The sequence below is a fragment of the Capsicum annuum genome, chromosome 6 (genome assembly GCF_002878395.1).
Source record: "Capsicum annuum cultivar UCD-10X-F1 chromosome 6, UCD10Xv1.1, whole genome shotgun sequence".
Taxonomy (NCBI): domain Eukaryota; kingdom Viridiplantae; phylum Streptophyta; class Magnoliopsida; order Solanales; family Solanaceae; genus Capsicum; species Capsicum annuum.
Window position 1 is genome coordinate 215,831,854 of NC_061116.1, and position 12,869 is coordinate 215,844,722.

The window sequence follows — 12,869 nt, forward strand, 5'->3', positions numbered from 1 at the left end:
TGATAAAATGAACAAAACAACACTAAAACAATATACAAATCCCATTAAGTTCACAACTTAATACTGAAAATATAGAAACAAAAATACTTTGATGGTGTGATTAAGCCTTAACATGCTAAAACTAAGTAAACCTCAACAACACCCAAATCAAATAAAGTTCACAACTTCAACAATACTTACTGAAAAATATAGAAACAACAAAACTTTGATGGTGTGGATAGGCCTTAATATGCCAAAACTAAGCAAACCCCAAATGCAAAAATGAACCAAATGACACCCAAATCACATAAAGGACTGCAAATAAACACAACTCCTAGGCTCGGAAAATGTAAGCGCGGGCATAGATTTCTGCAGGTCAGACAGAAAAAGGTATACATTATAATTCATTCAAACCCAAGATACCATCAGTGTCCAGTGAATGCTAGGCTCTTGTTTCATTGCAACATCTGTGAAGATAATTTGATCTGGTTGTAGGCCTTGTGCAACAGAATCTATATAAGCGAGCTGAATTAGCAAGAATTAACGTTTGCCTACCCGACCTATCGTTTTCCTACCAACTTCAACCTATCGTGATACTATCTCAAAATCAATGAAAATAAAATCCACACAATATGAATTTAACACACCAAAATATCAAACAATTAAAATTAATTAAGAGAGAGATAAGAAATGGACCTCAATTTATTTCAAATTCAACTTGTTCGACGTCGCCACCGGAATCTCGAACAAACGTCAACCAAACGAACAAATCCAACTTCGATCTAACGCCCTTTGCATTGCCTCGCCAAAATGGAACCAAGAATCATAAACTAAAAAGACCAGAACCCATCCCGTATCGTTTTTCGATGGATTTTCGATGAATAGTCGACGAAAAAGAAACGGGGTGACTGTTCTTGTTGAATATTGGCCGGATTTTTTTAGAGGGGATTTGGAGTGCGTTGAAGCTGATTTCGATCGGGTTTGGGGGAAGGGACTTTTCTAGCAATGGTTCGATCGAAAAACATGGGGAAGGGGGCTGGTGGTGTTTCCTGGCGGTGGATGACCCCTTTTTCGGCGAGATTCAGGCGAAGACTCATCGGTCTCCGATCCCTTTCTCTCTCCATCTCCGATCTCCCCCCCCCCCCACTATTTTATTTGTACCTCTCTCTTTCTCAATTTCTATCTCAAATCTCCATTTATCCATTTTTTTTTTAACGTAAATGAAATGGAAAGATTATATGAGTTTGTTGTTGCCTATTGTAACTACATTTTTTATTTTCTTCTTGTATGTTATTGACCTTTTTTTCCATTTTATAATTTTAATAAAGTAGGACAAAGAAAACATTTTCTACTAGATATCCAATAATTGTATTCATCAAAATTTAGGTAAATAATAAATAACATAATACTTCTCTACAAAAATTAAACACAAGAAAGAAAAATTGGATAAAAGTGGCTACTAGTTTAATACATATAATAATCATAATAATAATGAGACGTCCTATTAAAATAAATTAATGTTACGTCAAAATTATTATAAAAATTGTCGATAATAATAACAAGAAAAATAACAATTATATTAAATATAATAATAATAGACAATATAGTTGTAACTTGTGAGTGTGAACATTTACGTGAAAAAAATTAATAAATATTAATAAAATTATGTAAAATATCGTATTTGAATTAATAAATTTTTAAAAATGATACTAAAAACTACCAGAATAATTTGTACATTTTTAAATCATGAATGTGGAATGTCTATATATAAAATATATATCCAAAATATATTTACAAATAACTTAATTTATTTTTTTAAGAAAAAACAATGCAAAATAAAAATTTGAACTTTTGATTTGGTTTACATTTTGAACTTTTCGGCCTTTTAATTTATATCATTAATTATTCTATATTTTTATTATTATCGTAAATAATTTTTATTTGTAACTAATGTTATAAAATATCTCGAGCTGAGAGTCTTATCAGTGGTGACTTTAACGGTCGCCCCTAAATCTTAAACCTTTTTGTGGCGACCTACGCATAGTCGCCACTGCATAGTAACTATTAGTGGCGACTTTAACAATCGCCCCTAAATCTTATACCTTTTGTGGCGACCTACGCATAGTTGCCACTAAATATGTCATTATTCTTATACCTTTTGCGGCGACCTATGTCACTATTAGTGGCGATTTTATAGTCGCCACTAAATATGTCACTATTCTTATACCTTTTGTGGCGACCTACGCATAGTCGCCACTAAATATGTCACTATTAGTGGCGACTTTAACGGTCGCCCCTAAATCTTATACCTTTTGTGGCGACCTACGCATAGTCGCCACTAAATATGTCACTATTAGTGATGACTTTGACGGTCGCTCCTAAATCTTATACCTTTTGTGGCAACACTTATATGTCGCCACAGAAATGCTAGCTTTTGTGGCAACTGTTTGTGTCGCCACTGAAAGTCATCACAAAAAACTGTATTTCTTGTAGTGCAATCAGGTGCTGACACGTATTAAATATATTTAATTTTACATTTAATTTATTTTTTAATAATTTTTTCTTTTTTATTTAATTTATTACCCTACCCCCCCCCCCCCTTCCCCCACCCCAACCCATCCAGCAACTCCCCCCCTCCTCCCGCGTCCAGCAGTACCCCCTACCCCCATCGTCTTCCTCATCCAGAACCCCACCCCATCAATGTCTCCCCCTACCCACCCCACCCCCACGCACGCACCATCACCACCACTATCACCACCACCATCACTACCACTACCACTATCAAAACACACTCACCACCATCATGAAATTGAAACTCCATTTTTACACTTTTGAATTTTTCTTGAATTTCAACCATTTTAATTCAAACTTCCTATCAATTGCTTCTTCAAAATCAAAATTCAATTCCATTAAACATTCAAAAGTGATAAATGGGGCTTTAATGATATGATTTAAAAAAAAAAAAAAAAAACTTCATTGGAGCTTTAATGGTGTTGAGGATCTTTAATGGGTAGTTAAATGATATAATTAACTACAAAATGAGAAGTTTTAATGATATGATTTTAAAAAAAAAAAATCAATGAAGCTTTAATGGATGATTTAATGGTGTTGAAGAAGAAATAGGGGGGGGGGGGGGGGGGGGGGGGGGGGACGGGATAATATTTAAAAAGAAAATAAATATTTTTTTAAAAAAGAATATAAATTATATATTAAATTATTTACACGTGGCAGCTTTTAATTGGTCAAAAATCAAATTTGAGCCCTTTCACGCGTCCGTGGTGCGTGCATACACGCAGAGATCCAAAATGGTGTATTTGCAATAGAATAAAAAAGATTCGTGGGGTAATAGGTCGAATTCAATGTTTATGTGTCTTTTTGAAAATTTCGGACAATATCAGTGGTGTAATTATTTATTTACTCTATTTATTTTAATTATTGGGTGATTCATATGATATTAATGGGTGATATATATGGTATTATGGTGATTCATATGATAGATACAATTATTTATTTCAATTATTGGGCGATTAATATGTTATTAATGAAAGGTAATTGTGTAGTCAGTGTATGAAACAAAAGTAATAATATTTAAAAAAAAAAAAGACTAAAAGCAAAATTGAAATATAATTAAAATTAAATCAAAAAAAAAAAAACTAAAATTAAAGAAGAAAAAAAACCGAAAAAAAAACACATCTTTCATAATTAAAGACGAAAAAGAGAAACATAATTAAAACGCCTAAATTAAATCTAAAAAAAGAGAAAAATTAGATATATTTCTTTATATAAAAGAATACAATGAATAAAAGAGAATCTATTATTTCCTTCAATAAATATCTTGTTAGTTTCAAATGTATCACTTTTTTACATGTATCACCATATAACATATGTATCACAATTTCAAAAAAAAGGGATAAAATGTAATTAACAAAATAGTCGGGATTTTATGTAATATCACTTAAAGATTCAGAGATTTATGTAAGTTACTCTTTAAAATATACATAAGAGTGAATTAAGTTATTAAAATTAAATAATTATGTTGACTAAAAATTTAAAGTATTTTTATATATTTTCTCTAACATATATATTAATAATTTGTCAAAATTAAACTCAAAAGAAAATTTCAAAGCTAGTATCTTTTTAATTTTTTTTCACTTAATAACATGAAAATAAATTTTTAAAATATACATAAGAGTGAAGTTGATTTATTAGAAGTCAACAATAGTATGAACTAAAACCTTAAAGTATTTTCATATTATTTCACTTAAGTTTTTTAAACAGTTGATCAAAATTAAACTCAAAAAATTATCAAGTAAATTATTATAATTATTATTATTATTATCATCATTCTATCCTATTAAAAATAAGTGAAGTTGAGTTACTGGAAATCACCATTTGTGTTGGTGAGTCATAAAATTCAAAAATTGAGACTCGATTTAACCTTGTATTTACTGAATCAACATTTTCCAAATAGAAGTCGACCATTAATGTTGACTACAGTGACAAATTGACTCATGATTCAATCCTAACATAGATTGAATCAATATTTCCCATTTAGAAGTCAATCTTTTATTTTGACTATAGTCGTGATAGATTGAGACTCGATTTGATCCTAATAGAGATCGAATTAATATTTTTCAAGTACAAGTAAACCATTTATGTTGATTATAATCATGACAAAATGAAATTCAATTCAATCCTAGCATAGATTCAATCAGCATTTCCCAATTAAGAGTCAACCATTTATGTTGACTATAGTCGCTCAAGACAAATTAAGATACAATCCAATCCTAACTTTGATTGGTGCGCGCAAGCTGGCTCGAACACCATGGTTATATAAAAAATATATCAAAAAGTCAAATATTTATGTTGATTATAGTCGTGATAAATTGAAACTCAATTTAATAGTAATATAGATTGAATCAATATTTTTGAAGTAGAAAAATATTATTGTTGATTATAGTGGTGACAAATTGAGACTTAATTTAATTTTACTAATAAAAATAAAGGGCAATAAGTAAGCACGTCTTCAACATGCCCGCTTCAGCTGCTTCAATGGTAATTTTACTATACCATTCTCAATTAATTAGTATAAATCATTTAAGTATTAAAATAAAATAAAAAAATTAATAAAAAGGCAAAATTAAAATAAAATAATAAATTAACTCTTGTGTTCTGTGATACCTTCTTCAGCAGCTTCAATCGTAATTTTACTTATCACCCTAATTAATTATTCTAAGTCATCTAAGTATTATAAAAATAATAGTAGTTAATAAAAAAAGATACTATAGACATAAAATGATAAATTAATTTTTGAAGTTTTAAATTAATTTGATGTCTTATATGAGACTCATTTAATTTTTTTCTCAAATATTTTTATCGTAATTTTGTTACATCACTTCTAATTAGTTATTATAAGTCATTTAACTATTTAAGACATGTTTGCTTCGTTGTTTCAATCATGATTTTATTATATCACCCCTAATTAATTTTTATGGTCATCTAAACATTAAAAAATTAATAATATTTCATAAAAAAAAAAAAAGATACACTCAAAATGATACGTCAATATAAATTATTTGGTTGACTATCGAAATTATATTAGTACCATAAAAATTATGATTGAACAGAGAAAGACATAAAGTAACATATATTATTTAAAAATGAGAGGACACGTAAACTGGGACAATAAGAGTATTGATATCTTATTGAAAAATTATGCTAAAAGCACTATAAATCATATAAAAAAGGCAGAATACATCGCCAGACCCCTCAACTTGGCGTCATTTTTTCTTTGATACCTCAAGTGGACATTGTTTATTTTTGACACCTCAAGTAGCATACTGGTGTGTCATTTTGATACTCTTTGCTGAGTTGGCAAGGTGCATGTATTACACCCCCATTAAGGTGCGTGAAAGCTCTTTTTTGGCTGATGTGGCGCCCAAGTTGGCTCTCCAACAATATATTAACTCATCTCCATTAATTTATACCTTCTTCCTCATTTTTGTCAATCTTAAGTTTATTTAATGGTGAAAATTAATAGGAGAGATTTAAAAATTAGATATACATTTAGGGGTTCGTCTTGCCAAAAACAGTATATTAACTCACCCCCCCCCCCCCACCCTCTAAATTTAATTTATATTTCTTTCACATTTTTATCCATCATTTTTGTCGATCCTAAATTTAATGGTAAAAATTATTGAGAGAAATTTATATACACATTTAGGGGTTCGTGAAGATTATATAATAAGCAACATTTTTTTTAATCATTAAAGGCAAAATTGATGAATCAAAACTGAAAATCAAGCAACATCAATGAAGAAAGGCTGAAAATCAAACAAAATTGCTGAAGAAAAATTTAAAAAGAGCTAAATTCGTGAAGAAAAATTGACAACCAAGCAAAATCAATGAAAAAATTTTAAATCAAAGCTAAATCGATGAAGACAATCTGAAAAACAGAGCTAAATCCATGAAGAAAAACTAAAAACTAAGCAAAATCAATGAAAAAACTTGTAAATCAAAGCAAAATCAAAGAAAAAGTTTTAAAATGGGGAAAAGGGGGTGGGGTTGGATTTTTGGATAAGATGATTGGGGAGAGAGGCGGCGTTTGGAGAAGATTCGGGTGGGTGGGGCTTGGGGGAGAGGGCAGGGCTTGGAGAAGATTTAGGTGGGTGGGTGAGGCTGGGGGGAGTGGGAATTTGGAGAAGATAATTTGGTGGTGGGGAGGGGGGGGGAGTGGGGGCGAAGGGAGGGGGGGGGGGGGGGGGGGGGGGGGTGGGGGAAGGGGGAAGGGTGTTTGCAGAAGAGAAAGGGGGAAGAAGATTATTGAGGGCAGGGTGGACGGAGAGTGAGGTGGAGGGCAGGGTGTTTGAAAAAAGATGACTGGCAGGGTAGGTGGGTTAGAGGGAGGGGGTAATTTTTTAAAAATTAATTATATAAAATTTTTTGGGATAATAAATGACAAATGTCTTACTTTATTGGTCACTTTACATGTCAGCGCGTACGTAATATACGCATCCAATATAATTTTACGGATTGTGTAAAAATTGTCAAAATGACACATTCGTACACTACTTGAGGTGTCAAAAGTGAACAACGTCCACTTGAGGTGCCTAAGTTTTTGAAATTGAAAATAGTGATAGTTCAGTCGCTAAAATAGTGATAGTTCAATAGCTAAATTTACAATCAACATAAATCCAGATACGATTACTTTGGAGAGTCATTAAATTCACAAACTGAGAGTCGATTTAATCCCAGTATAAATTGAATCAACATTTTTCAAATAGTAGTCGACCATTTAGGCTGACTATAGTGACAAATTGAAACAAGATTCAATCCTAACATATATTAAATCAATATTTCCCATAGAGAAGTCAATCTTTTATTTTAAATATAGTCGTTATAGATTGAGACTCGATTTGATCCTAACAGAGATCGAATCAATATTTTTCAAGTAGAAGTAAACCATTCACTACTAAAAAAAAGGTAAAAACCGACCACAAAAAATCGACCACAAATTGTGATCGAAAAAAACCAACCACAAGTGGTCGGAATTTTTTTTTTCTTTAAAAAAAATTAAAAGCAAAGCTACCACAAGTGGTAGCTTTTTTATTTTTAAAAATCGAAATAATTATTAAAATAGTTTTAGTATTTATTATTATTTATTTTTCAAATGAAAAAATAAAAAAACCGACAACTTGTGGTCAGTTTTCTTGAAAAAAAAAAAATATATATATATAAAAAAACCGACTACAAGTGGTCGTTTTTTTGATTATTTTTTAATTATTTATTTTTCAAAAAACCGACCACCAGTGGTCGGTTTTTTATATATTTTTTAAAACCGACTACTTGTAGCCGGTTTTTTATTTTTTATTTTTTTCTATATTTTAAAATTATAATAATTAATTAAATAATTTAATTATTGATTATTAATTATTTTTGAAATAAAAATAAAAAAAATAATACAAAACCGACCACTTGTGGTCGGTTTTTTAAGTATTTTTTTTTTTTTTTAAAATGCCACAACAAATGGTCGATTTTATATTTTAAACTAGTGATGAGAAGAAGTCCGTGCAAAGCACGGGCCCAACATCTATTCTAAATCAATATTATAATAATAATCATATCAATTAATATGATATTTTTTGAATTTTAAAGATTAAATAAATTTATTTTGTTAAGTAATTTTTGTATATATTCTTAAAATACATTAAATTATCAATTATTGTGATTTATTATTCAAATATATAATTTTATTTCAAGAATTTAATTCACGATCAAAATTAAACTCTACAAATGTATAAATTAATAATGAGCTTGAAAAATCAAATTCGATGGGCCTACATTACTGTTTTTCAGATAACACGGGCTTAATACATGTTATTTTTTGATCTCAAACAATGTGATCCAAATAGAATTTAGATAAGCAATCATACTTTTAATACGTTTTTAGATATTTTAAGTTGTTAACTATTGTAGTTTATAATTTTTTTTGTTTTAAAATAATATATGTTACTCTTCTTGTCCAAACTTTTGTGGCGTTGATAATCAATTATTTTTTAAAAATAATTTAAGTTTTAATTATTGTGATTTATAACACTATTCTCCTATTCCAGTTTAAATGTCATTGATATGATTTTGAGAGTCAATCAAATATATCATACCTTTTTAAATTTTTCAAGTTGTTAATTATTTGATTTATAATATTTTTTACGTACTTTTTGAAATATATAACACATTATTTTAACTTTTAGATATTTTAAGTTGTTAACTATTGAAATTTATAATACTTTTTATGTAATTTTCAAATAATACATGTTACTCACCTTGTCCAAAATTTTGTGGCATTGATAGTCAAGTGCATATTTTAAATAATCTAAGTTTTTAGTTATTGTAGTTTATAAAACTTTTCCTTATATTTCAATTTAAGTGGCACAATGCTTAGACTATAATAATTAATTAGAGGTAATATAGTAAAATTATAAATGAAGTAAAGAAACAAACATATGTCTTAAATTATTCAAAATAACTAATAAAAAGTGATATAACAAAATGACTACAAAAAGTACATGTGATTCTTTTTTAAAAAAATGGGCCTCGTATAAGACGTGAAGTTAATTTAAAACATCAGAAGTTAACTTATCACTTTATATCTATTTTAATTTATTATTAAGTATATATTTTTATAATATTTAGATAACTTATAATAATTAATTAGGATGATATTTAGTAAAATTACTATTGAAACAGTTGAAGCAGACATGTCATATATGTGTCTGTATGTATCAGTATATATATACAACATATACATATAATAAAGTGAACGTATATTAATGACATAATATAAACCAACCAATAATTCTACTGAGTTTTTGTGAATTACATTACGTTGTATATTATTATTGGGTAGCAAAATCGGGTATGTAATGTATATAGTATGTATTTGAATGGTGATAGTCAATTGAATATATATATATATTCATACATATATCTCGTGTAGTGATGAAATAGATATACTATTTTGTGTCAATACAATATGGAGACACGTATATTGTTGAAGTTGTAATAATATAAGACAAGTATTACGAGGTATATATACATGTATCTTGTATAGTGACATACGCAGTAATTGAAAGCTTGATAATTGAACCTATAGCTCAAAATATTTTGAATAATGCACTAATATCATACTATTGAGGAAATATATATACTATTTTGTGTGAATGTAGATACGCGTATATTGTTGAAGTCGTAATAACGTAAGACAAGTAATCGATAATTTATCTGATTAACACATTGTATTAAGATATATATATATATATATCTAATTCAAATCGATAATTTATCCGATTAACACGTTGTATTATGAGGTTTAATATCGCAATTAAAATTTAATTAACCAAAAATTTATCATAATTTGCAAAATTCATTGATATTATCATACGATTGAGGAACTATACTACTCGTATATATATATTTATATATGCATTTATTAAATTAATTGGATATCATTATGAATATTATAAAATTTATTAAAAAATTAATTTTTATATACGTAATCTATTTTAATATCGACATTTTTATTATATTTCCTAAAATAGCAATCCTAATTCAATTCAATTTTCCCAATTCATTTACTTTCTAGCCACATTTTATATATGTCTATGTCAATTTTAGCCTAAATTCATTTTTCAATTTGATCTCAAATTAAAATCCCCAATTTCAATTTCATTTAACTCCTTTCAATTTTAATCAAAGCCATTGATCTCATCCAATCAATGGCTGAGATTAAATTCACCATTTTTCACACTTTTAAATAAAATAACTCAAACCCTAATTCTCCCTCTCTTCTCCCTCTTCCGTCTTCCTCTCTCTCTCTCTCTATCACCCTAATTTCTAATGTCTTAATATGAAAGTTAAAAATTGTAGCCCTTTCTTCATAATTAATTCTGATACAATTTTTTTTTATGGGACCAATTATAAGCAACTTATAAATCAACTATGACACGTAGTGATGTAGCTTATGGTAAAATTAATTGTGTGTTTGCGTAGAAAGTTGGATATTTGGGCATTTACAAAAGGATATTAAAGTCTATAGGTTAAGAAAAATCTAGTGAGTTCTTAAAATACTATAAAATATACACTAATTGCTAAACTTGAAACAAATCATTTATGCCTCTATTTATAAGCACATTGATTTTAAATGGAACTATTTTCAAGCCAAAGTGTATCCTTTAAACAACAATTTTCCAGAATTGGTTCCAAAATCTGTAATCTAGCAGAAATTCTAGATTAACAAGTTGTTATAAAAATATTTTGTATCTCAAAATGTATATACTATTGGATCCATTAGTTATCTTCATTATAACCATTATTTTTGGATTCAATTGGGGCATTAAGATTTTGATTCATTATTATGACTATTCAATATATAGCCATTGGAAGATTAATGTGATCATTCGATATTGCAGCTTCCCGTGAGGGAATCTATAAGCAGATTGAAGCTGCTAGTTTGAATTATCAAGAAATTAAGGAAAAAATCAAAGGTATGTAGACATAGTGAAGCCGTGTGGGGCCTTGTGCGATTCACTATTGTTGTTATCTTTTCTTCATTGTTCATATTAAAGTCTAGTGAAGCCATGTGTGGCCTTGTGTGATTCACTAGCATTATTCTTTTTGCTTAGAATGTGACTTGTTTGGTGAATTAGTTACTTGAACATGGTTAAGTCTAGTGACTTAACCGGTGATTTATTTTCTTAGAATGTTACTTGTTTGGTGGATTAGTTACTTGAACATGGTTAAGTCTAGGGACTTTAGAAGTGATTATTTTGTTTGGAATGTGACTTATTTAGGGACTTGAAAAGGGATTTTTGTATTGGAATGTTGTTTTGTTTTGACACTTAGATGCTCGAAAATGGTTAAATTTAGGGACTTGAAAAGGGATTTTTGTATTGGAGTGTGGTTTTGTTAGGTGACTTGGTTGGTTGAAAATGGTTAAGTTTAGGGACTTGAAAAGGGATTTTTGTATTGGAATGTTGTTTTGATTTGACACTTAGATGCTCAAAAATGGTTAAGTTTAGGGTCTTTAAAAGGGATTTTTGTTTTGGAATGTGGTTTTGTTAGGTGACTTGGTTGGTTGAAAATGGTTAAGTTTAGGGACTTGAAAACTTATTTTTGTATTGGAATGTTTTTGTTTTGACACTTAGATGCTCGGAAATGCTTAAGTTTAGGGACTTGAAAAGGAATTTTGTATTGGAATGTTGTTTTGATTTGACACTTAGATGCTCGAAAATGGTTAAGTTTAGGATCTTTAAAAGGGATTTTTGTTTTGGAATATGGTTTTGTTAGGTGACTTGGTTCGTTGAAAATGGTAAAGTGTAGGGACTTTAAAATAGATTTTTGTTTTTGAATGTTGTTTTGTTTTGACACTTAGATGCTTCGAAATTGTTACGTGTAAGGACTTTAAAAGAGATTTTTGTTTTGCAATGTGGTTTTGTTAGGTCACTTAGTTGGTTGAAAATGGTTAAGTTTAGTGACTTTAAAAGATTTTTTTGATTTGGAATGTGGTTTTGTTTGGTGACTTGGTTGCTCGAAAATTGTTAAGTGTAGGGACTTTAAAAGAGATTTTTGTTTTGCAATGTGGTTTTGTTAGATGACTTAGTTGGTTGAAAATGGTGAAGTGTAGGGACTTGAAATGATATTTTTCTTTTGGAATGTGGTTTTGTTATGTGACTTAGTTGGTTGAAAATGGTGAAGTGTACGGACTTGAAATGGGATTTTTCTTTTGGAATGTGGTTTTGTTAGGTGACTTAGTTGGTTGAAAATGGTGAAGTGTAGGGACTTGAATTAGTGACTTGGAATGTTTAGATGTAGTTACTTGAATTATGAACTTGTGTTTTGAATATAGTTAAGTGTGGTCACTTGAGAAGTGAGTTAGTGTCTTGAACATGTTTAAGTGTAGGTACTTGAAATGTGGACTTGTGTTTTGAATATAGTTAAGTGTGGTCACTTGAGAAGTGCATTAGTGAGTCGAAAATGTTTAAGGGTAGTTACTTGAAAGGTGGACTTGTGTTTTGAATATAGTTAAGTGTGGTCACTTGAGAAGTGAGTTAGTGACTTGAAAATGTGTAAGTGTAGGTACTTGAAATGTGAACTTGTGTTTTGAATTTAGTTAAGCGCGGTCACTTGAGAAGTGCATTAGTGAATTAGTGTCAAGGAGGTGATGTTGTTGGTGACTTTATTAGTTGAAAATGCTTAAGTTTTGGTGACTTTAAAAGTGAACTTTTGTTTAGGAGTTGATGTGGTTGGTTACTTTATTTGTTGAACATGCTTAAGTGTCGGTGACTTTAATAGTGAATTAGTTTCGCTGGTGCCTTTGTTAGTTGAAAATGCTT